At 49.8% G+C, this 23,048-nt stretch overlaps 6 non-coding genes across 6 annotated transcripts; all 6 read left to right on the forward strand.

The window, feature by feature from the left end:
* The first annotated feature begins 2,301 nt into the window (after positions 1-2,301).
* TRNAF-GAA (transfer RNA phenylalanine (anticodon GAA)) lies at positions 2,302-2,374 on the forward strand. Its single transcript has one exon. It is a non-coding gene; the product is annotated as a tRNA-Phe (tRNA).
* Positions 2,375-2,439: 65 nt separating this feature from the next.
* On the forward strand, positions 2,440-2,512 carry TRNAF-GAA (transfer RNA phenylalanine (anticodon GAA)). Its single transcript has one exon. It is a non-coding gene; the product is annotated as a tRNA-Phe (tRNA).
* Positions 2,513-2,580: 68 nt separating this feature from the next.
* On the forward strand, positions 2,581-2,653 carry TRNAF-GAA (transfer RNA phenylalanine (anticodon GAA)). Its single transcript has one exon. It is a non-coding gene; the product is annotated as a tRNA-Phe (tRNA).
* Positions 2,654-2,721: 68 nt separating this feature from the next.
* Positions 2,722-2,794, forward strand: TRNAF-GAA (transfer RNA phenylalanine (anticodon GAA)). The gene has a single exon. It is a non-coding gene; the product is annotated as a tRNA-Phe (tRNA).
* A 68-nt stretch (positions 2,795-2,862) lies between these two features.
* On the forward strand, positions 2,863-2,935 carry TRNAF-GAA (transfer RNA phenylalanine (anticodon GAA)). Its single transcript has one exon. It is a non-coding gene; the product is annotated as a tRNA-Phe (tRNA).
* Positions 2,936-3,004: 69 nt separating this feature from the next.
* On the forward strand, positions 3,005-3,077 carry TRNAF-GAA (transfer RNA phenylalanine (anticodon GAA)). The gene has a single exon. It is a non-coding gene; the product is annotated as a tRNA-Phe (tRNA).
* Positions 3,078-23,048: the final 19,971 nt, after the last annotated feature.

Genomic DNA, 23,048 nt, shown 5'->3' on the forward strand with positions numbered 1-23,048 from the left:
TTGAATATTATCAGGTGTTGTTTGCGAAGCAAGAAATGAATGTGAGTGCGTTCAAGGAAAAGATTTTTGGCGCTTTACCGCGATTCGATGACGAACAGAAAGAAAGGTTGGAGCTGTCGATAACTGCGTAAGAGATCGAGCATGCCATAAAAAATTTGAACCTTGGAAAATCTTCTGCACCTGATGGATTAAGTGCGGCTTTTTACAAAGCGTATAAACACGAAATAGTGCCAATATTGACAGCAGTGTATAATGAAGCCTACAAAGTAAATGAATTGCCTCCGTCTTGCGGTAAATCCCACACAGTGTTAATTCCTAAATATGATGTAGCAGAAAACTTACAACAGGTCACAGCATATCGCCCTATCGCACTCACAAACGTAGATTATAAAGTTTTCATGAAGATTTTAGCCCGTAGACTACAGTCAGTTATTTAAGATATAGTCGGTCCTCATCAGACGTGTCGGATCAAAGGGCGCTCCATTTTTACGAATGTTCATACAGCGAGGTGTGTGCTTGAATGCTGTGATTATACGAATAGCGGTGTAGCCATACTTCAGCTAGATCTTTAGAAAGCATTTTATTGTGTTTCACACAAAATCCTGTTCTGCATACTCGGCCATGTAAATGCATGGTTCATTATTCGCGAGGGCGTTGCCTTGGTGTACCGGAGCTGCACGACAAGATAATTGTAAATAAGAGTTTGGGGGCCGCCATCGTCCTGCAGCGTTCGGTGCTCCAGGGTTGTCCCCTTAGCCCCCTTCTATTCTGCATTTACATCGAAGCGTTGTTTGATTATCATTCAAAATGAAAAAAATTCCTGGCTTCCAGCTTCAAGCGGCAGAAGTTAAGCTGCTGGCCTATGCGGATGATGTGGCAGTGTTCACAGTGAATCGGGAAGGTGTAACCGAGGCCGTGGCATGTGTAAAAGAATTCACCAAAGTCACAGGCAGTAAAGTGAATTGGTCAAAGTCCCTGTGGTTTTGACACGGAGAATGGCCAACGAAGCCCGACAATTTGACGAACATGTCCTGGGTGACGACCCCAGTAAAGTACTTGGGCGTCCCACTAGACGGTTATCGCTATAGCGAACCGTACTGGAGAGAACAAACGCAAGCCATGCGTGAAGAGGTTGAGAGGTGGAAAGGGCAACAGCTGCCAATGTTCGCAAGGCCCACAGTGTGTAATCTGTTTTTTATGTCTAGGTTGTGGTACGTGATGGAAGTGTTGCATTGTGCAAGGATGAACGTACAGAGACTGCACCGGATCTTTGCCGTTTTTGTATGGGCTGCAGGCTGGGAACGATGCAGCAGGACGAATTTGTTTATGCGGGTCAAGGACGGTGGCCTCAGTCTGGGGCACTTATTTCTGCGGCAGGTCGTAAGCAGATTTTTTTTTGTGCGTGATGCAAGGAATCGGTTCTTGCGCACTGTGTGCCAATTAAGGCTTGGAAATGCACTGCCGGATTTTGTTGTCTCAACCGAAAATTTATCGGGACGTATTTTTGTTTACTTTAAAGAGGTTGTCGCGTGTGTTCGATTTCTATCTGTTCGGTTTTCGTATGAGTATTTGTCTTCTGATAGCAGGAAGAAGTTGTATAGGGATTTGTGCGATGTAGTTCTTCCACAACCTATGTACAGGGCCATATACAGTGGAGGCCTGGGACGCGGCGTACTTAAGAGTGTGAAGGCGATGAAGGTGCCGCCAAGTGCAAAAACATTCTTCTTTAAGTTACATACCGGAACACTACCAGTAGAGAAATTTTTGGAGGGGAAGCATTTATTTCTACCTTGGGGATCACATTGTTAAATCTGTAAAAAACCGGAGACAATAGACCTCGTTTTGTGCATTGTTAGAAAGGGGTATACTTCTGGGACATCTTGCAAAGGACTTTAAAAAAAGAATTTCCGCTAGACTCTCACCGAATACGGTACTCGCCTGTAGAGAGTGAGGATGGGACACCATTCGACCTTATTATGCTAATGGGACTCCACTGTATTTGGCGCTCCAGAATGGCAGGATATCATTGCGATCCTGGTGCATGGCCAGCACGGATCTATTTTCAGGAGTGTATAAATGAGTACACTGAAATTCAGAAAATCGCTCCTGAAGCTCCCGAGTGGATCGAAAGAGTAGAGCCATTGGTGGCGCTTAGAGGGTTTTGAGTTTTAATATGACGAAGCCACAACCCACCAGGCGGATAGTGATAAGCATTGTTCATTGTGCCCTGTAAGTGTATTTGTGCATTGTGGCTCTTGCCGAAGTCAGGCAATAAAAAAAAGCCTACGCTCCCATCGACGTGCCGAAATAGCTCAGTTGGGAGAGCGTTAGACTGAAGATCTAAAGGTCCCTAGTTCGATCACGGGTTTCGGCAGCGCTTTTTTTTCGCTCGAACAGTGCGCATAGTGCGGAAGCAGCAGCCTACGCTCCCATCTACGTGCCGAAATAGCTCATTTGGGAGAGCGTTAGACTGAAGATCTAAAGGTCCCTGGTGTGATTCCGGGTTTCGGCAGCGTTTCTTTTGCTTCGCTCGAACAGTGCTCATAGTAGGAAAGCAGCTGCCTATGCCCCCATCCACGTGCCGAAGTAGCTCAGTTGGGAGAGCGTTAGACTGAAGATCTAAAGGTCCCTAGTTCGATCCCGGGTTTCGGCAGCGCTTTTTTTTTTTCGCTCGAACAGTGCGCATAGTACGGAAGCAGCAGCCTACGCTCCCATGTACGTGCCGAAATAGCTCAGTTGGGAGAGCGTTAGACTGAAGATCTAAAGGTCCCTGGTTCGATTCCGGGTTTCGGCAGCGTTTCTTTTGTTTCGCTCGAACAGTGCTCATAGTAGGAAAGCAGCTGCCTATGCCCCCATCCACGTGCCGAAGTAGCTCAGTTGGGAGAGCGTTAGACTGAAGATCTAAAGGTCCCTGGTTCGATTCCGGGTTTCGACAGCGTTTCTTTTGTTTCGCTCGAACAGTGCGCATAGAACGCAAGCAGCAGCCTACGCCCCCCGTCCACGTGCCGAAGTAGCTCAGTTGGGAGAGCGTTAGACTGAAGATCTAAAGGTCCCTGGTTCGATTCCGGTTTTCGGCAGCGTTTCTTTTGTTTCGCTCGAACAGTGCTCATAGTAGGAAAGCAGCTGCCTATGCCCCCATCCACGTGCCGAAGTAGCTCAGTTCATTCTACTTCCGGTTACCGTTCGGTGCGGACGCAGGATCATGAGCTCCGGCGGAGCGGCGATAGCGGCCCATTCCCTCCGCGGTAACAGGCTTGAAGGAAACGACGATAAGGAATATCAGATCATTTTGCTGAACCTGCCCACCGGACATGTTGTTTTGAACACAGTTTTCTTTTTTCACGGAGACGTGCGTGTGCGACCCTTTAGTGTGGAAGATTGCCGCGACGTCTTGGCGAAGACTGGTACGCTCCCAGACGTGGTGGCCCTGGGGGTGCATCAAATCAACCACGTATGGCCGTGAGTTTGAGCAGCGCCGAAGCAACTAAACGGTTGTTTGCCTACGAAGAGCATCTAGTGAAAGGGCGCCGGTGCATCATCATCGAACCTGAGGATCAACAGGTGAAGCTCCGGCTTTTTTGGATGTTGCAAGGAGTTGCCGATGAGGACATCCGAACTGCTTTGGCGGCATTCGGTCAGGTGACCGAAGTTACCCGTGAGCGGTGGCACGTCCAAGGCGTTCACGAAAAGGGTTCAACGACAAGGACTGTGCTCCTAAAGATGAAGCCGGGGATGAAGACGGATGAAATGCCCCACTAGATAAGAGTTGCATGAGAGTTGGCCCTCGTGGTTGCTCCTGGTCGGCCAATTCAGTGCCTGCGCCGCCACGGGACCGGTCATGCACGCCGGGAATGTAAGATTCCGCACTGCTCGATATGTAAGCGGTTCGGCCATGCTGACTCTGTATGCGTACGAACGTACGCGGTGGCTACAGGACTACCGTCGAAGGCGGACGTGGCGGACACCAAATGCATGTCGCCGAGATAGAAGAAGCAGCAAGTGGCGTCGGTAATGCGGGAAAGCCAGTTGGAACTACGGGCATGCTGTTACCTCTGGGGGGTGGGAACGAGGCGCCCTGTGTGCCCGGAAAGGGAACCGCAATACCTGGCAACGAAGATGCGGTGGAAGGCATGGAGGGCGAGGCTGAGCGCTCTCAGAATTCTGAGATACCGGAGTGAGCCAGCAAACAGGGATCTCTCGAGAATAGTGGCGGTCGAGTGACCTGCGTCCTAGGACCGGCAAAGCGAGCCCACGACGAGAACGGCAGCGGACAGGATAAGACTAAGGCAACTAGCATCGAGGACCCGCCAGCGAAAACGCCACCAGGGAGGAGACCGAGCTTTAAACCCAAACCTTATGTCTCTACGGACAAGAGAGCCGTCGAAAAACCGCCCCGACGCAAAAAACGCCAGTCTAAGCGCATGGATCTGGCGTCAACGAAGGCGGCTAGGTTCACGCTAGACGTGAAGGCCTCTTGGCCTCTTTTCACTGCAATAAATTCGCTACTGCACAGTCGCTAAAAATTGCCACATTTAACGTACGAGGTTTTTCCGCAAAAAGGAAACAAAACCAAGCTGCCTCCGCTGCAATGCCAGGCATCCGCGCCTGACGGCTCCGGTGGTGGCAACGGCGTCTAGCTTCGTGCTAGACTCGGGGGGTAAGTATGGTGCTCTCGGCACCTTCACACGTTTTACATATGGCTTCTGCACTCTCCTTGACTTTCGCAACGCTTAATGTCAGAAATTTTGCCGCGAAGAGGAAGCAGAGCCAAGTGTACCGCATTTTAACTGATCATAATATCGATCTGCTTGCTATTCAAGGGACAAAAGTTGAAGGGGAACAAGACACCGAGAGCATCGTGCAACGTTTCACGTTTAGACTTTATGTGGTCGTGACCCATGTCACAGGCACATCTGCCGGATGCATTGTGTTTATTAAAAAGCTGCCTAGCCTCGACATGCAGGCGAACAAATCATGCCCTTCAGGTCGTTGTGTTGTAGTGGAATTTGTTTACGCCTGCTCTGAATGGCGGCTAATTTGCGTTTACGCACCTAACGTGGGCGAAGATAGGGTAGCTTTTTTTAGAGCATTCAGCAGTTCTTAAGCACAGGAAAACACCTGGTTTTGTTGAGAGATATTAATTGTGTCTTAGGGCGGCTGACAAAACCAGCACGCGTTCCCACCGCGATGAAAGTACCGAACTTCTGCGTCGCTTGATCGGTAAGTTTGCACTGGAGGACGTGACTGAATGTGTGCTGTACAAGCGCGGCATGATGTTCACGCACTTACAACGGAGTAGCCATGCCTGCCTTGATAGAATATATATATGTCGGTCAACCTATTGCCAAAGTTTCACAGCTACGTTATTGTTCCTGCAACTTTCTCGGGCCAGTGTTTGGTGAAATGTGGCATAGGCGTGATACAACGTAAAAATCCTTTCCAGTGGGACCTCTGGATATTGAACAACAAGCTTCTGAAAGATAAAATTTTCAATGGGTTTGCAGCACAGGAATTTAATAAAATAAAGGTTTATGGCAATCGCGTAGTTGGAGAAGAATGAGAAATTTGTAAACAGCAGATAAAAGTGTATGCAATAGAAAGGGCCAGCTGCATGCGTTTTCAAGAAGGGTTAAGCGAGGCGCATTTGAAGTCCTTAATAGACAAGTTTTTAGCTCAGGAATGCAAGGCACCGGGTGTTTTCAGTGAAGACATCCGAAAAACCAAACAAAAGCTAGATACGATAGAGGAAGAGCGATATCGCGGCGCACTTGTGCGCGCGAGAGCTGAGCAATTCGCCGCGAGCGAAACACCCACAAAACGGGTGTTAGGAATGGAAAGGGCGCACGCTCTGCGAAACCATGTCACGGAAATTCAATGGGGCGGTGCCACTGCATCTGACGATGACAGCATTGCAAAGACTTTTTTTGATTACTATTAAGCGTTTTTGCTTCGAGGCATGTTGACATGGGAAGATTTAAGGAGATAATTTTGGGGGCCATGCCACGTATTGATGACGCAGACAGAATAAGATTAGAGCTGCCATTTAGCGAACAAGAAGTGGAACGGGCTTTTGATAAATTAAGCATGCCGAAATAGCTCAGTGGGGATTCGACTTCCGGCCACCGAGCGTGACGGACGTGCGTTTACGGGATCCGTTAGAGCAGCTACAGCGGCCATGTCTGGCAGCGAAAACAGGTCTCCCGAACAACAAAGTACGTATCAGGTTGTTTTACCAGGGCTGCCAATAGGGCGTTACGTTATGAATACAGTTTTCTTGCACGCGCATATCACTTCCTGGCCGTATCGCGTGGAAGATTTCCGGGACGCTTTAGCTCAGCATTCGTTGCTCCCGGACGTTATCGCCCTAGAGGCGTATCGCAAGAGTCATGTCTGGGCCGTCATACTCATGGAACCCAAAGCAGTGAAGAAGATTGCCGGCATCGGTGAACTGCGTGTGAAAAAACGGCGGTGCCTGGTGATTGACCCTGCAAACCAGGACCTGCGTTTGAAGCTGCACTGGCTGCTTTACAACGTGCCTGACGAGGACGTGCATGTCGCCTTCGCGCCGGACGGAAAAGTTTCTGAAGTGGCCCGTGAGCGCTTGTGAGTACACGGCGTGCTGGAGAAGGGCTCAACAACCTGACTCATCACACTGAAGTTGAAAGCTGGCGTGAAGCTTGACGACTTGCCGCATCACCTCCACGTCGGAGGGGAGTTAACGCTGGTTTTCGTACCGGGCAGGCCTCCGTTGTGCCTCCGCTGTCGAGGAAAAGGCAATATCCGCAAAGAATGTCGGGTCCCTTGGTGCGGTGCCTGCCGACGGTTCGGGCATGAAGGCGGCCAGTGTGCTCGTACTTACGAGAGCATTGGCGGCCCCGGGAACAGTGAAGACTCAACTGTGTCGCTGGTGAACGAGGCGGATGCAGAGGAGGCAGCCAGGGCAACTGGCCAAGTTTTGGCTCAAAAGGTACCTCCGCTGACGCCTCTATCGAAAAAGAGTGCGACGACGACCAAGAGCGAACACAGCAAGACACAGAGACAGAAAGAGTGCCTAAAGAGCCCAGAGAAGACGAAATGCGTTGTTGAAGTACTTGCTGTTGGGCAATTTGGTTCATCATCAATTTTATATCAACCGGCCTTGCTGTCCCGTGATGGTATGATCACGTCAGCATACCCGAAGATAGTGCGCCGTAGTCGGCATCCACGTGCAGGAGGCGGAAAATATTGAAGTTGTATGAAAAGGCGCAGAACGAGCTGTACCCATGGCGCCATTGCGCTGTGTTGATTCCGTCAAGGTACAGGCAGCATCCTTCAGCTGAGAACGATGTCGATCCACCAAAGACGAAGAAAAAAGTGGAATGGTGCAAGGGAGCGAACACAGGAAGACACAGAGATAGAAAGAGCGCCTAAAGAGCCCAGAGCAGATGAAATGCGTTGCAGAAGTACTTGCATTTGGCATTTTGGTTCATCATAAATTTTATATCCACCGGCTTTGCTGTCCCGTGATGGTATGGTGACGTTAGCGTACTCGTAGATAGTGCGCCGTAGTCCTTATCCACGTGCAGGAGGCGGAAAATATCGATGTCGTATGAAAAGGCGCAGAACGAGCTGTACCGATGGCTCCACTGCGCCGTGTTGATTCCGTCAAGGCACAGGCGGCATCCTTCATCTGAGAACGATGTCGATCCACCAAAGACGAAGAGAAAAAGTGGAATAGTGCAAGAAAGCGAACACAGGAAGACACAGAGATAGAAAGAGCGGCTAAGGAGCCCAGAACAGAAGAAATGCGTTGCAGAAGTACTTACTGTTAGGCTATTTGGTTCACCATAAAGTTCAATGGTGCAAGAGAACGAACACAGGAAGACGCAGAGACAGAAAGAGCGCCTAAAGACCCCAGAGTAGAAGCAATGTGTTGCAGACTACTTGCTGTTGGGCGAATTGGTTCATCATAAAGTTGACTGGCGCCAACGAACGAAAACAGGAAGACGCAGACAGAAAGAGTGCCTAAAAGGCCCAGAAAAGAAGGAATGCGTTTCGGGAGTACTTGCTCTTGGGCTGGTTGGTTCGTCATAAAGTTGAATGGCGCAAAGGAACGAAAACAGGAAGACACAGAGACAGAAAGACCACCTAATGAGCCCAGAGTAGAAGAAATGTGTTGTAAAAGTACTTGGTGTTGGGAAATTTGGTTCATCATAAAGTTTATATCCACTGGCCTTGCTGTCCCGTGATGGTATGGTGACGTCAGCGTGCTCGTAGATAGTGTGCCGTAGGCCTTACCTACGTGCAGGAGGCGGAAAATATCGAAGTCGTATGAAAAGGCGCAGAACGAGCTGTACCCGTGGAGTCATTGCGCCCTGTTGATTCTGTGAAGGCTCAGCCAGCATCCTTCAGCAGTGAACGATCCTAATCCACCAAAGACGAAGCGAAAAAGTTGAATGGCGCAAGGAAGCGAACACAGCAAGACAAAGAGACAGAAAGAGCGCCTAATGAGCCCAAAGCAGAAGAAATGCGTTGCAGAAGTACTTGCTGTTTGGCAATTTGGTTCATCATAAAGTTTATATCTACTGGCCTTGCTGTCCCGTTATGGTATGGTCACTTCAGCATGCCCGTAGATAGTGCGCCCTAGTCATCCACGTGCAGGAGGCGGAAAATATCGAAGTCGGATGAAGAGGCGCAGAACAAGCTGTACCCTTGGGGCCATGGCGCCCCGTTGATTCCGTCAAGGGGCAGGCAGCATCCTTCAGCAGGGAACGACGATGATCAACCAAAGACGAAGAGAAAAAGTTGAATGGCGCAAGGGAGCGAACACAGCAAGACACAGAGACAGAAAGACTGCCTAAAGAGACCAGAGAAGACGAAATGCTTTCTTGAAGTACTTGCTGTGGGGCAATTTGGTTCATCATAAATTTTATATCCACTGGCCTTGCTGTCCCGTGATGGTATGTTCACGTCAGCATGCCCGTAGATAGTGCGCCGTAGTTCTTATCCCCGTGCGGTAGGCGGAAACTATCGAACTCGGATGAAGAGGCGAAGAACCAGCTGTACCCATGGGGCCATGGCGCCGCGTTGATTCCGTCAAGGTGCAGGCAGCATCCTTCAGCAGGGAACGACGCTGATCCACCAAAGACCAAGCGAAAAAAGTCGAATGGCGCAAGGGAGCGAGCACAGGAAGACACAGAGACAGAGAGCGCGCGTAAAGATCCCAGAGCAGAAGAAATGAGTTACAGAAGTACTTTCTGTTTGGCTAGTTGGTTCATCATAAAGTTTATATCCACCGGCCTTGCTGTCCCGTGATTGTATGATCACGTCAGCATGCCTGTAGATAGTGCGCCGTAGTCGTAATCCACGTGCAGGAGGCGTAAAAAATCGAAGTTGTATGAAAAGGCGCAGAACGAGCTGTACCCTTGGCGCCATTGCGCCGTGTTGATTCCGTCAAGGTACAGGCAGCATCCTTCAGCTGAGAACGATGTCGATCCACGAAAGAAGAAGAAAAAAAGTGGAATGGTGCAAGGGAGCGAACACAGGAAGACACAGAGATAGAAAGAGCGCATAAAGAGACCAGAGCAGAAGAAATGCGTTGCAGAAGTACTTGCTGTTGGGCTAGTTGGCTCATCATAAAGTTGAATGGCGCAAGGGAACGAACACAGGAAGACACAGAGACAGAAAGTCCGCCTAAAGAGCCCAGAGTAGAAGAAATGTGTTGCAGAAATACTTGCTGTTGAGCAATTTGGTTCATCATAAAGTTGAATGGCGCAAGGGAACGAAAACAGGAAGACAGAGAGACAGAAAGACCGCCTAAAGAGCCCAGAGTAGAAGAAATGTGTTGCAGAAGTACTTGCTGTTGGGCAATTTCGTTCATCGTAAAGTTGAATGGCGCAAGGGAGCGAGCACAGGAAGACACAGAGACAGAAAGAGCGCGTAAAGGTCCCAGAGCAGAAGAAATGAGTTACAGAAGTACTTGCTGTTTGGCAACTTGGTTCATCATAAAGTTTATATCCACTGGCCTTGCGGTCCCGTTATGGTATGGTCACGTCAGCATGCCCGTAGATTGTCCGCCCTAGTCATCCACGTGCAGGAGGCGGAAAATATGGAAGTTGGATGAAGAGGCGCAGAACGAGCTGTACCCATGGGGCCATGGCGCCCTGTTGATTCCATCAAGGTGCACGCAGCATCCTTCAGCAGGGAACGACGCTGATCAACCAAAGACGAAGAGAAAAAAGTTGAATGGCGCAAGAGAGCGAACACAGCAAGACACACAGACAGAAAGACTGCCTAAAGAGCCCAGAGAAGACGAAATGCGTTGTTGAAGTACTTGCTGTTGGGCAATTTCGTTCATCATAAATTTTATATCGACTGGCCTTGCTGTCCCGTGATGGTATGTTCACGTGAGCATGCCCGTAGATAGTGCGCCGTAGTTCTTATCCCCGTGCGGTAGGCGGAAACTATCGAACTCGGATGAAGAGGCCCAGAACCAGGTGCACCCAAGGGGCTATGGCGCCGCGTTGATTCCGTCAAGGTGCAGGCAGCATTCTTCAGCAGGGATCGACGCTGATCCACCAAAGGCCAAGAGAAAAAAGATGAATGGCGCAAGGGAGCGAGCACAGGAAGACACCGAGACAGAAAGAGTGCCTAAAGATCCCAGAGGAGAAGAAATGCGTTATAGAAGTACTTTCTGTTGGGCTAGTTCGTTCATCATAAAGTTTATATCCACTGGCCTTGCTGTCCCGTGATAGTATGGTCACGTCAGCATGCCCGTAGATAGTGCGCCGTAGTCGTCATCCACGTGCAGGAGGCGGAAAATATCGAAGTTGTATGAAAAGGCGCAGAACGAGCTGTACCCATGGCGCCATTGCGCCGTGTTGATTCCGTCAAAGTACAGGCAGCATCCTTCAGCTGCGAGCGATGTCGATCCACCAAAGACGAAGAAAAAAAGTGCAATGGTGCACGGGAGCGAACACACGAAGACACAGAGATACAAAGAGCGCCTAAAGGGCCCAGAGCAGAAGAAATGCGTTGCAGAAGTACTTGCTGTTGGACTAGATGGCTCATCATAAAGTTAAATGGCGCCAGGGAACGAACACAGGAAGGCACCGAGACAAAAAGACCGCCTAAAAAGCCCTGAGTAGAAGAAATGTGTTGTAGAAGTACTTGCTGTTGAGCAATTTTGGCTCATCATAAAGTTGAATGGCGCAAGTGAACGAAAACAGGAAGACAGAGATACAGAAAGACCGCTTAAAGAGCCCAGAGTAGAAGAAATGTGTTGCAGAAGTACTTGCTGTTCTGCAATTTCGTTCATCGTAAAGATGAATGGCGCAAATGAACGAAAATCGGAAGACACAGAGACAGAAAGACCGCCTAAAGAGCCCAGAGTAGAAGAAATGTGTAGCAGAAGTACTTGCTGTTGGGCAATTTGGTTAATGATAAAGTTTATATCCACTGGCATTGCTGTCCCGTGATGGTATGGTGACGTCAGAGTGTTCGTAAATGGTGCGCCGTAGTCCTTATCTATGTGCAGGAGGCGGAAAATATCGAAGTCGAATGAAGAGGCGCAGAACGAGCTGTACCCATGGGGCCATTGCGCCGAGTTGATTCCGTCAAGGTGCAGGCAGAATCCTTCAGCAGGTAACCATGCTGATTCACCAAAGACGAAGAGAAAAAGCTGAAGTGCGCAAGGGAGCGAACACAGCCACACACAGACAGAAAGAGCGCCTAAAGAGCCCAGAGAAGACGAAATTCGTTGTAGAAGTACTTTATGTTGGGCAATTTGGTTCATCATAAGGGTTATATTCACTCGCCTTGCTCTCCCGTGATGGTATGGTCACCTCAGCATGACCGTAGATAGTGCGCCGTAGTCCGTATCTACGTGCGGTAGGCGGGAAATATCGAATTCGGATGAAGAGGCGCAGAACCAGCTGCACCCATGGGGCCGTGGCGCCGCGTTGATTCCGTCAAGGTGCAGGCAGCATTCTTCAGCATGGAACGACGCTGATCCAGCAAAGGCGAAGAGAAAAAAGATGAATGGCGGAAGGGAGCGAGCACAGGAAGACACCGAGACACAAAGGGTGCCTAAAGATCCCAGAGCAGAAGAAATGCGTTGCAAGTACTTTCTGTTTTGTTAGTTGGTTCAGCATAAAGTTTATATCCACCGACCTTGCTGTCCCGTGATGGTATGGTCACGTCAGCATGCCCGTAGATAGTGCGCCGTAGTCCTCATCCACGTGCAGGAGGCGGAAAATATTGAAGTCGGATGAAGAGGCGCAGAACGAGCTGTACCCATGGGTCTATGGCGCCGCGTTGATTCCGTCAAGGTGCAGGCAGCATCCTTCAGCAGAGAACGACGTTGATCCACCAAAGGGCAAGAGAAAAAAGATGAATGGCGCAAGGAAGCGAACACAGCAAGACACAGAGACAGAAGGAGAGCCTTAAGAATCCAGAGCAGAATAAATGCGTTGCAGAAGTACTTGCTTTTGGGCTAGTTGGTTCATCATAAAGTTGATTGGCGCAAGGGAACGAAAACATGAAGACGCAGAGAGAGAAAGAGCGCCTAAAGAGCCCAGAGTAAAAGAAATGTGTTGTAGAAGTACTTGCTGTTGAGCAATTTGGTTCATCATAAAGTTGAATGGCGCAAGGGAACGAAAACAGGAAGACAGAGAGACAGAAAGACCGCCTAAAGAGCCCAGAGTAGAAGAAATGTGTTGCAGATGTACTTGCTGTTGGGCAATTTCGTTCATCGTAAAGTTGAATGGCGCAAAGGAACGAAAACAGGAAGACACAGAGACAGAAAGACCGCCTAAAGAACCCAGAGTAGAAGAAATGTGTTGCAGAAGTACTTGCGGTTGGTAAATTTGGTTCATCATAAAGTTTATATCCACTGGCATTGCTGTCCCGTGATGGTATGGTGACGTCAGAGTGTTCGTAGAAAGTGCGCCGTATTCCGTATCCACGCGCGGTGGGCGGAAAATATCGAATTCGGATGAAGAGGCCCAGAACCAGCTGCACCCATGGGGCCATGGCGCCGCGTTGATTCCGTCAAGGTGCAGGCAGCATTCTTCAGCAGGGAACGACGCTGATCCACCAAAGGCCAAGAGAAAAAAGATGAATGGCGCAAGGGAGCGAGCACAGGAAGACACCGAGACAGAAAGAGTGCCTAAAGATCCCAGAGCAGAAGAAATGCGTTGCAAGTACTTTCTGTTGGGTTAGTTGGTTCATCATAAAGTTTATATCCACCGACCTTGCTGTCCCGTGAAGGTATGGTCACGTCAGCATGCCAGTAGATAGTGCGCCGTGGTCCTCATCCACGTGCAGGAGGCGGAAAATATTGAAGTCGGATGATGAGGCGCAGAACGAGCTGTACCCTCGGGCCCATGGCGCCGCGTTGATTCTGTCAAGGTGCAGGCAGCATCCTTGACAGAGCCGAATTCAAATATTGGCCGCACATAGACCTTATAAAGCAAGAGCAAAATGTCCCGACGCATACCATATTTTTTATACCTGATCCTAGCCAACCGACCAAGGGCACGCTCACCTTTTACCTCAATGCTTCTAATGAGAGGCCGGCAGTATAACTGCGGCTCTTATAATATACCCATGTATTTAACCGAATCAACTTGTGGGATTAGGTTAGTGATGCGACAAAGAAATGTAAAGAGGGTATGACTGTGGAATAACAAGGACGGCGCACTTGTCGACATTTAATGTTAACATCAGGCTGCGGAGCCAAACTTCCAGAGCATTTAAATACTCTTGCAACCATTTATACAGGATATGAATATTTTTGACACAGGCGAAAAAAGCAATATTATCCGCATACATATAAACTTTGAAGACCGGGTGAATATGGATATCACGCATTAGTATATTAACAACAGCGAAAGAATGCAACCTTGTGGGACACCAATAGACAGGCCATATGTGTTAGAATTTAACGCAACAGAAATAAAAAACAAAGATCTGTTTCGTAAGAACTCCCTTATCCACGCGAAGAGGTACCAGGAGTCTGTACACCAGGCAGCTTTTGAAGAAGAATGCTGTGTTCAACGCTGTCATCCACCTTAGTAATATCGAAAGTCACCACAGCAGATACCTCTTTTTGCTTCATAGCTACCCTAATACGGCCCTCCAGGTCTATGTGCGCGGTCCAAATTGAACACCCACTGCGGAAACCAATCTGAGCCTCACTGAAGCCTTGAAGAGACAACATGATTCGTGAGGCGGCTGTAGACTGCCCGTTCTACAAGCTTAACTAAATTTAATATGAGAGCAATAGGCCAAATATTGTCGAGATACAAAACCATTTTCTGGTATTTTATCAATAAAAATATTTTCTGTTTCTGGAATTTTGTGGAATCCCGGCTTTATTGAAAATCTGCAAGAAGTCCGGGGCACAGTCTTGCATTAATATCTTTAGCATGCCAACTGTTATACCGTCAAACTCAGGGATAGCAGACTGCAGAGAATTTACTACAGACGCTAAATCAGATACATACACCTCAGTGAGTAAGTCTGCACTCAAATAAAATGGGGTCGAAAGAAAGGCAGTGCGAGCATGAAAACGCGCAGCATGGTTTCGAGCTATGAACAGCAATTGATATTTTTCTTCCTGGGGGGGGGGGGGGGCAGCACTGTGGACTGAACGACATGAGAAGAGGGCTGCACGTTAGTTTGTTCCTTGTATCTATAGAGAGAGTTCCGGTTGACTTGGTTGCAAAAATAGGTGTTCAGATTTGCATTGTATCGATCCTTAGCCTTAGATATGGTGCTTTTAAAATATGCTGCAAAGAATTTGTAATTTATCCAGTTCTTGAGGCACAGGTTTTACGCTAGGCTCTTCCATGCGCTTTTCTTTGACGATAGGTTTTTTCGCAGGCTTCATTGCACCAGCTCGAAGGAGTCTTATTTTTAACGGTTGATAGAATCGTAATGACTGCTCGCCGAGTGGCGTCTAACACGGAAGTTAAAACTTTAGGACCCCGGCGCGACTGTTTTAACCGCACACACCATTTGCCGACATGCAAGACCAAATTAACTGCCTGCTGCAGTCTGTCCTGAAACCCCATTTTACACGATGCGAATTCATGTCCCCAGCAGGGACTACATATTTGTGGCTGCGCAGCAAAGCTTCTAGCCAATGCGTCCTACGGACCCCGGCGGTGAAGTAGATATTCGCTACGGTAACAGGGCCACACTGCGGCACAAAGATGTAAACTGCAAGAATCTCACAGCCAGGTTGCATTAATTTGTGTGGCACTTTAGCACGATAGAATAGTTTTGTTGAAATAAATGCTACCAAGCCCCCACCCCTGCAGTTTGCATGATCAGCTGTAAAGGCAGAGCAGCTTTTTTAATGTAAAAGGACGATTTGGAGAGAGCCACGATTCTTGTAGTAAAACAACTCGTGGAGAAAATTTAAGAAGGAGCTGCTGTAAATCGTGAAAAGAAAATGCCATAGAGCGACAATTCTACTGGAGGACAGAAATACCCGCCACGATTATTGCTTTAAAAATGAGGAGGCTACAGCCTTTCAACACGTCTGATTGTTTTGCAGTTCCTGGCCAACCTTTCTTGGTTTCAAATGCGGATGGCTTGATATGGACGCAGAAGAGGAAGCACGACGCTTCTGATATGGAGATGTCATTTCAACATCTGACTCACAGGCGTTAGAGAGGGGGAGCCGGTAGACGAGGTTAGGCTACCTAGCACAAATGATGCAGCCTGCGCGGAAATTACTTCAGATAATGCATCACTGAACGTACTGATCATGCGGTCAAGTACACCAGCAGCAGCCTTCTCCACCGCAGCGATGACCGACTTTGTTAAGCTTGTCCTCAGATCGGCAGCGGTCGCGCGGACAACATTCGCGTACGATCTCTGTCATCTGTTAAGACGGGCATAAGCACCTGCACTTGAACACCGTTTCGGCTGAATAATGTCCAAGACAGACTGTTCATCGGCACGCTTCGGGTAGGTGGGATCGGTAGCTGTGTGATCAGAGTGGCAAAGGCAACAGCTAAGCGACTCAAAAGTGCAGACATCTGCAGCATGATCACCGCCGCAAATGCGGCAGCGCGTTGCCGACTTGCAAGAAATTGTTACTATGACCAAAACTCCTGCAGTTCTTACACTGTAATGGTCGGGGCTGCAGTTTGTCAACACGGTATACAATAGGTCAGATTTTGATTTCACATGGGCAAGCGGACCCCGCAAATGTTTCTATAACAGACTCTGTTGGAATACGAGAGCCTCCAGCCTCTCTGTTGCAGCAGTAAACTGAGAGGAGGCCAACACCGGCATCAAGGAAATCTGTAAGAATTTTTTCTGGTGTAGCGGAGGGATCCACACCGCGGATTATTACTTTTGCGCGGGCAAGTTGCTCAGGAATAAACGCTTTCACCAGGAGTGAGGCGAAAGAAGTGCACTGCAGCAAGTCTGCAACCAATCAAAATCAGGTGATTTGCACAAAATTCCTCTTTTGCTAAAATGGTAGAATCTCAGAAATCTCAAGATAGCGGCTGGTCGCAGCCTTCAGCTGCTCCTGGATCATACGAGAGCTTTTTATCTTAATGAAACCAATTCCTACAGGGACCAGCGCCATAGGGAAATGCTTTACATCGTTTTGGGCAAAATACTTTAGCGGCATGTTTTCAGGCGGCAAACTGGCAAACCAGGTTACCCGACGGAGGACGCCTTCTTGCTCCTGAAGCAACACTGCTTCTAAGCCCAGATCGCATGAGTCGGTTTGAATCACAAACTCCCTGTTTAGGTCGGGTAGCTGCAACTCAACCGTGCCAACGAGCACTTTAGTGAGGCTGCGCAGCGCATCCTTTTGCTCGTGACCAAAACTCCAGCGCTCGCCTTTCTTCGAAAGCTTTGTCAAAGGTGACTGCAGCGCTGCGCAATCCGGGATGAACTGGCGACAAAAGTTCGCCATTCCCAGGAAGCGTCTGAGACCGGCTAGATCTGTGGGCAGCGAAATCTTATGCAAAGCCTCAAGTTTATCATCGCACGGCAGAATGCGGCCTGTGTCGATCGTGAACCCCAACAGCGTTATTCGGGTCGCGGCGATCTGTACGTTCATCAGGTTCAAAACAATTCAACAATTCCCGCGGACCTTAGTCTCTCTAGGACGTCCCTCAAGTGGCGCAGGTGTTTCTAGAAAGTTTTCGAGTACACCACGACGTCGTCCAGGTACGCGAGCGCATGCTGCCACTTTGAATCTCCCAGAACATCGTCCATTAGGCGCTGATAAGTAACGGGTGCTCGTACCAAGCCAAAAGAAATTCTATTTAATTGGAAAAGGCCTCTGTGGTAAGTGAAAGCAGTTTTCTCCTTGTCCCTCTCAATCACATCAACCTGAAAGTATCCGTGGCTAGCATCGAGCGTTGTGAATTACTTCGCCCCACCTAGGTTGGACACTAGGGAAGAATTGGTTAGTAGAGGGTGCGCGTCATTTCTCGTAATCTCATTTAGTTAGCGGTAGTCCAGGAAATGTCGATACGTACTGTCTTTCTTTCGAACCAAGTCTACCCGGAAGCCCCAAGGGCTGTTAGACCTCTCAACAGCGCCAGTCTCGATAAGTTCGTCTAAGGAGATGTCAAGTGCTTTTCTCTTAGTCAAGCTAATTGTTCTAGGAGTGTACTTCCAAGGCAGTGCTTCACTCGTGTCTGTTCTCTGCCTGACTAGGGTAGTGAGGCCAGGGCGGTGAGTGAATGTCGCGTTGTATTCGCAGAGGAGCGACGAAAAACGTGCCTTCTCCCTCTCCGTCACGCTGTTCACTTCTGCAACAAGGGGTGCGCTGACCTTCACTGCACGGCAGAGCAGTTTTATAGCGCGGCGTCCTCACTGCCCTCTTTTCAGCGGCGATTGTCCGCTCGCCTCTTGGTTCTCGGGCCGGCGGGCTGGATTTGTCACGGCCGCGCCCGGAGTCTGAATTGTCGGCGACGCCGCGGGCGCTTTCGCCAAAACCTTCAAGGCGCCTGATGTGTCCTCCCTGCAGCCACCGCTGCTGATGCTTATCGTAATACTTGTCTTGGCTAGAAAGTCTCGTTTAAGAATTACAGGAACGGATAGACAAGGCAGATGAACGAGGCGTTGTCCCCGCACGCGTCTTTCCCAACGGACCACTATCCTAGCTGCGCCGCTTGATTGCGCCGTGCCGCTAGCGAGGCGAAAAGTGGTATTGTACACTCACAAACGGTACCCGCCGGGGTGGCTCAGTTGTTAGGACGCTCGGCTACTGATCCGGAGTTCAAAATGTTCGAACCCGACCGCGGTGGCTGCGTTTTTATGGAGGCAAAACGCTAAATCGCCCTTGTGCTGTGCGATGCCAGTGCACGTTAAAGATTCCCAAGTGGTCGAAATTATTCCGAAGCCCTCCAATACGGCACCTCTTTCTTTCTTCTTTCACTCCCTCATTTATCCCATCCCTTACGGCGCGGTTCAGGCGTCCAACGACATATGAGACAAATACTGCGCCATTTCTTTGCCCCGAAAACCGATTATTGTTATTATTACTATTACACTCTCAACCGGATTTTGTTCTCGTGGAGATGGTTTAACACCTCGTCACCGAACAAAGTAGCGCTTGCTCCTGTATCGAGTAACGCGGTGAATTTCTTTCGAGCTATCGTTAGCTCAATGAACGGCGATGAGAAGTCAACAGAACTTCGTGCGCGAGATGCAAAAGGTGCTAGCAAACAGGGGTTCTCTGGTTACGCCACGCGGGATGGAAGGTCGATCACCGGCGGCTTTGGCCGTTTCCCGACCGTGTTTGGTCACGGGCGGGAGGGCGGCCACACTCGCGGGTGAAGCGCCCGGGCTGGTCACCGGTAGCAACGGTTGTGCGGGCCCCGACGGGCTAGGCGCTGGTCGCGGCGTTCCGGTCGGTCGCCTCGAACTCGCGGTGCGGACGGTGAGGGCCGGTCGTGCGGCCGCGTGTCAGCCTCGTGATCTCGCCTCGGTTCGTTCCGCTCTTAGGTAGCGTGTGCTGTTCGTAACACGTAGCTTAATTTGTCCAAAGCGCGGTCAGACAACTCCCAACCCCTTGGGACACGCTCGTCCGCAAACTGTGCTGACGCTTCAGCTCTGAATGGACTGTGAGCTGAGCTGCCATTCCACGCGCAGCGCGGCTCAAGTGACAGCGATGCGCGTGGTGGCGGCCGATATGCCCGCGCAGACAGGATGTCTCCCTGAATGCGCTTCGCCTCAGCAGCCAGCTCTTCCAAATCTCTGAAACTGGCTCCTCTCAGGTAGGCCATGAAATTCGGTGGCGCTTGTCTGGTGACACGCTCAACTTTCTCCGTGTTCGTGGCGCGAGGGTCAGCGAGGCCATAAAGATCGTCCATAGCTCGGACGTACTCTAACAGAGACTCGTCGGGGTGCTGAGTGTGGAGCTCAAACTCTCTCCTGAAACGCCACTCGTCGTTTGCGGGAAGAAATTCGTCGGGGAAGCTTGCGAAAAACTCCATTGTCCTCACACTGTTGCTGGTTAGTCGGTACCAGCGAGCCGCTTGCTCCGGCAAAGAAGCAGGCACAACATGCGCGAGCATTTCGGCGTCTGAGATTCCTGTCACTTGCTGATAATGCAGCAGACGGTCGAGGCACTCATTTGCTCCCGTACTGTCGTGGTACCCAGTGTAAGTAGGCACGTCTATCCTAACACGTGGCGACTGGGCCGCGGCTTGCAAATCGTTTTGCAAAATATTCGCTAGACACTGCGTAACTTGCATCGTGTTCTGCAAGAGCACTTCGGATGATTGCGGGCTAACGCCCTTAGAGTATGGCGCATTCGCTGACGGCTTCGGATGAGGAGGCTTAGGTGCCTCATTGACCGCGCCGCGGAGCGGCGAGGAACGCGATGTGGAGCCCCCCATATCATGCCTAAGTCCTGCCAACGCGTCAGGGGATATTCCTCGGCTATTCCGCGTGGAACGCACAAGATTATCAACTTCCAACCCTTGAAAAGGCGCGTCAAAAAGGGAGCCCTGGCTCTGTGCCGCTAGCTCTGACAGCATGAACAAAGACTGAAGGTGAGGTCTATCAGCTGTCATCCTTTGTTACGGCGACGGCAGTCGCTCGCTTGAACAAAGGTCACTGCTCAATTGCTTAGTTCGCCCCACGTTCGGGCGTCCAGCCGGCTGGGACGACGAGCTTCCGTGTTAGCTACACACACTTGTTATTCAAGTAGGCAACACGTTTCCCCAACCCGTGGCGCAGTGTCGCAGCCACGGTAGGGCCGGACGAACTAGGCAACAGCAGGGCATGCTAGGAAATAGTTTATTACTCTAACGCGGGGAAGAGCACACAGCGCAAGCAGGTTCTATCTGTAAAATAGATGTTCAGTAGCTCACGAAGTCCTTGACGTCGAGCGGTGTTGGGTTCGGGGGCCGGCGGGCAGCGGAGGGAGTTCCTCGGGGCACTCAGGTCAGGTCGGGTGGCGAGAGAGTTTCCCGCCTCGAGTTCCTTTTTTTATCCCCTCGGAAATTGCTTCACTAGCAGCAAATCGTTGCCGTTATGCTCAGGCATGCAACCCTCTCCGCAGTAGGCAGCGCGCTGCCGTGACGTCACGTCAATGCTGGGGCGGAAATGAGCAGAGTCGCAGGGGTGCCTACTCTCCACATTGCCGGCAGCGCGCGCGCGCGTGGAAGTCACAATCGCCGCTGGCGCTGGGGACGAGGGAGGATACGGTGTATCCCACGTAGGAGGCCTCACAAAATCTCATAACGTGATGAGTAGTTGCTGCCACAGATGACGCTATAATCAAGGGTGGTATAGGGTGCCTCGATGCCAGCGCCCCCGTCCAGGGTGGTGACACGCATTGGCATGCGCCGCGCCGCCGTCTTCTCCGCGCTCGCCATCTTGGGGCAAGTCGCTTTTCGTGCCGCTGCTGTGGAGGGTTCGAAGCCGTGTTCTGCGCTGGATTCTGAGCTGATGAACTGCTTTAATTCACGAAAAATAGCATGCCAGGGTGTTGTGTTCCATTGTGTGCCGGCTCGGCGAAGAAAGGAGCGCGATGTTTTCGTTTTCCACGGGATGAGGGACGGAGAAAAGTATGGGAGGCGAAAGTGAAGCGTGAGAACTGGAAGGCGAATGACAACGCGAAGATCTACGAGGTAAGCCACAATGTCTGTGCTCTTTTTATGCATCATTAAAACTTCTTTTTTTGGCTTGTTTGTTCATATAGATAATGTAAAAAAATTTAGTGCGAACAGACACAGACCACGAGGAAGATGAGAGACACACACACACAAGCGCTTGTGTTTGTGTGCCGTCTTTCTCGTGGTCGTTGTCTGCGCTAAAGCTTTTAGATCTTTTTCTAAATGTCGCTCACAGTTATGTGCTTTCAGTAGGAATAACATTATACCACACCGCTTCGCCCATCCGCTCGTAAGCACTGACTTTGTGCGGTTTGAATATATGTTTTTGCCTTGTTCACCAATCTCGCACTGTGCGCAACAGGAATTTTTCTGTGCCTTCAAAGCTGCAGCTCGAAGCCTAGTTAGAAACGTGAGCACAGCACGTGTTGCATCCCATTGCCTGGCATTGGAAGTAGCGCGCTTTGTTCTTGAGGCGGAGCATTTTGAATTACCAGTTATGTGAAAGCTTACAAGCTAAATATATGAATCATTGCGTCTTTTCACTTTCAGTGAGCTACACTGAACTTCCGTATCATTCACGGAGTGTCTCACGATGATCTTTACTCTCTCGCGATCGCACATTTTTTTTTGTTCAGAGCCGCGGTGAAAACACGTGAAGCAGGTGGACCCCGGTATTTGTCGAAGGAATGCGCCATTGTACTCTTTCAACAGCTGCCCTTTACACTCGATCTTGAAAGCTGGTAGCAGCCGTCGAGGCTTCCGGTTCACGCAGATTAAGGAGCATTCCCCTCTCTCCTTTTCAAAAAAGAATATAATAGAGGCTGACGGGTGAACCTCCCACGTGCTACCTACCCACTTTTGTGGCCAGAGTAGGAAGTGAAAATGCAGTCTATGAACAGGCAGTTTCGGTTGCAAAAACCTGCCTACGAGTCAGCCGTTCTGGAATTTTGCAAGTGGTCTTTTCGCAAGTGCTAAATTCTGCGCAGCACAAATAATAGGCCCCTTCACCTTCCTTTTCTCAAATTATTCACGGGAATAATTTTTCGAGGTATTTGCGATTTGCAACGAACCCAAAGTTAGGCCCTCGCGAAAATTAAGTCGTTTACAGTATATGGCTGGCAATTCGACTAGTCGCGAAGAAACTTCTATTGTGAACTGTCCGTCGCTTTAAGAAAGCGGTCGCGAGGAAGCAAGGTGCCTGCGCAGTACAGAAGTTCATCCCGAATACAGCTCTTTCTTCTCCATGTAATGACACATCACGAGGCGAAGTGCACCGTTGTCAAACGCGCAAATAAAGGTCCGAGGTTAAGCCAAATTTAAGTGAAGTTAAATTTGCCCGTCCAACACTCGAATTAGTGCTGTCGCTTGGTTGGCGTCCACAGAAATACTTCGTGATCCTGTGCTTGTAATATCGCACCGCTTCCTTAACGCTTTTTTATTATCTCGTTTGTTTGCGTGCACACGACCAGAGGCGCGAAATGACAGTTTCATCGTCTCTCATTTTAGCGCCACTTCGAGGAAGATCAGTTTGAGCGCAACAGAATGGATGGACGGCGGCTCCTCAAGTCAACGGCTGTCCCGACGTTGTTTGATTTTAGACGTAAGTGTTTGCCCCCATTCGGTTTGCTAGCCTAGTATCCGCATCAGATAATCTGAGGAGCACTAGAGCCTCGGATATGTTTAGGTACTGATGAATTAATTTCTTTCTTGCGCAAACAGCTGAGCCGAAGCGAAGAAAGCCGCCTGCACCGCGGCTTTTTCCTGGCAGTTCTACACCTGACTCTACAAAAGGCTCTTCGCCAACCCCTGAGACGACACCTGACCAGGAAGAGACCCTAGCGATGCCTGGAAACACGCGTGAAGATTCAGGAGAACAAATCGACATTTTCTCGCTGTCCACAAGTGAGCTGCGAAAAGAGCTGCAAGACGAAAAAGAAAACGCAGCCAGTTAGAAGA

This window comes from Amblyomma americanum, chromosome 10, assembly GCF_052857255.1.
Source record: "Amblyomma americanum isolate KBUSLIRL-KWMA chromosome 10, ASM5285725v1, whole genome shotgun sequence".
Classification (NCBI taxonomy): Eukaryota; Metazoa; Arthropoda; class Arachnida; order Ixodida; family Ixodidae; genus Amblyomma; species Amblyomma americanum.